Source organism: Podarcis raffonei, chromosome 8 (assembly GCF_027172205.1).
Source record: "Podarcis raffonei isolate rPodRaf1 chromosome 8, rPodRaf1.pri, whole genome shotgun sequence".
NCBI classification, from domain to species: domain Eukaryota; kingdom Metazoa; phylum Chordata; class Lepidosauria; order Squamata; family Lacertidae; genus Podarcis; species Podarcis raffonei.
Window position 1 is genome coordinate 41,774,128 of NC_070609.1, and position 2,407 is coordinate 41,776,534.

At 37.3% G+C, this 2,407-nt stretch overlaps 1 long non-coding RNA gene across 1 annotated transcript; it reads right to left on the reverse strand.

Annotated features, from left to right (window-relative positions):
- Positions 1-879: 879 nt before the first annotated feature.
- Positions 880-2,034, reverse strand: LOC128419170 (uncharacterized). The gene is made up of 2 exons (XR_008331812.1): positions 1,877-2,034; positions 880-1,153 (listed from the first exon to the last, which is right to left on the reverse strand). It is a non-coding gene; the product is annotated as an uncharacterized LOC128419170 (long non-coding RNA).
- Between the last annotated feature and the right edge of the window lie 373 nt (positions 2,035-2,407).

Below are 2,407 nucleotides of genomic sequence, written 5' to 3' on the forward strand. Positions count from 1 at the left end.
GCATTTAACAGTCCCCACCTTTTAGTTCAATGAAGCCAACCACAGAAATAGCATACCTCAATATTATCTTAAAACATACTGTTTTGCTAAGTGAATGCTTGCAAAGAGATCACATTCTGTCTTGCTGCACATCTCTGTGATGAAACAGAATCGCCCTCTTCAAGCACTTCTGCTTAAGAGATCTTCACTGTGCTCAAATCCTTTGTTTCCCTCCTGCTTCAGTAGTGCTCCATACATTCCTTTGAAATAATTCCCTCACTAGGTTAAGAAGTCATGCAGCCTGAACCTGCTTGAGTACTGTTGGAAGTAAGCCCCACTGAGTTCAATATGATAGGCTTGCAGCCTTGCTTCAGAACTTGTGGTCCCTGTCATATTTCAAGTAGTTTGTTTTACATTTCACTTCTATCTGTAAACTACTGATAAACGTTTATTTGATACAGGCATCCGAAACATTGTGAGCCACTGCACAAAGACTAACTGCAGACATTAATTAATAAGGAAAAGCATATTTAGTTTCTGGAAGTTGCTTTATGTTGTTTTTAATTAGAGCTCTATCAGGGGGAAAAAACCTCACAGGATGCTCTGTCCTTCTAAGGAGCTCACTATATTATTGAATTCACTTACTTTGGGCAGAATCAATCTGAAGTTGGAAAACTTGAGCATATGTTTAACAATCAATCCCACTGAAATCAAAGGGACTTAATAATCCTGTTTAACATCAGTTGAAATGCAACCATTATTTAATTCTGCATTCCCTACTTCTGATTGTTTACATGAAAATGGCTTTGAGAGCTGTTTTTATGAGATTTCCAGTCATAGCCTTAGCTCTGCGCTTAATTATTTCAAAAGATTTATTTAATTTTAGAACACATGTCCCAATCAATGTTAACACATGCCTTAAGCATTTAAGTTTATTGTTCTTTAAGCAGTTAGACACACATTTTCATTAATTCAGTTACAAATGCAATGCATTTGCGCACATGAGAGATTTTAGCTTGCAAACTTCCTGGCAAGTTACTGGAAAAGTTTCTTAGTTGTATGCTATGACATATGTAGTAAATGTTATTTTAAAACTGTAGCACAATTCCCATAAAATAGGTGTGGTTGGTCTATTCGCAAGGATTTTGGATAACGATCAGAAGATATTCCTTATCTGTGGAAAAAGATAATAAACAATGAAAGTGGTGGCAAATGCTTACAGCTTGTTCTATTTCAGCTATTCCTTATTTTTACAATATACTTTTGAAAATAGTTTTGTAAGCCAAATATTTTCATAGTTACAATGTTTTGTTGTATTTGGTGTATCCTTTACCCAATATTGATTGTTAACTATTTTGGGGGATTCACCTTGGGCAAAATAATGAATACCACTGCTTGTCCCCACTCAGTAGACAAAATGAAACACTTCAAAAAATAATAATAGCCATTGTTTATCAAATACCATCTTGATGTACAAACACAAGTACTAAAAGCAAATCTGTCCCATGTTAGATTGGTGGTTTGGGAGTCATTTGTCACCAACAGTAAGTAGCTGCAGTTTTATGTGCTAATTGGCTAAATCCAGCTTTGGAAAAATGGTCGTTCCTCACACATAGGAAACAGTCTTATACCAGATCAAACAAATTTCTTGTCTAGCCAAGCACAGCAATCAGCTATAGTCTGGCCTTGCCACACAACATGATAGATAAAATCTGGGCCCTCTCTATTTAAGCAATTAAAGGATCTGAAGGCAAGCACATCCCTTATGCTTTTGTCTTCCTAACTGAAATAGGAAGACAGATGTTTCACAGCAGCATTGGAGCAATGAAAGGGACCTCAAAAGCCACCCACACAGCAGTTGGAGCAGTATTTTCTTTTGGAAGACAAAAGATATTACCTGGGGCAACCATGATTTCATGTTTCTTTGATCTAATCCTGAAAAAGGTTAGCTCATTCTGGGGATCGATATCTCTCACTGTGCTTTTTGCTTTCATTATGAGCTGATGAAGGAGACCCGCGTATTGTACTGTAATTGAGTTGTCGAGAGTGGTTCTGATTGGGGTGCCTGAAAAGGAAGTCATTTGATGCTTTAAGGACACTTCTGAAAAAGCCATTTTTACTCTGGAGAAAGAACAGCCAATCAGCAACTGTTACAGGTGAGGAGAAACAATTAAACCATAAATGGGAATCTTTTCTCTCCTTTTGCTGCCCTGTACCAGAGACTGGAAAAAAGGAGAAGGGACACCTAATTGGGAAGTAAGCTGCCACCCCTACTTCATGCATTTCAATGAGGTTTCAGAGACAAAGGTTGTAGACTAAGATTGTCAGGCTGTAATCAAAATGACTTGGGCCAACCCTATGAAAAAGAGTTTTCAACAGTCTTCTCCATGCAGCTTGATATCCATTTCTGCTTAAACTGAATAAATAT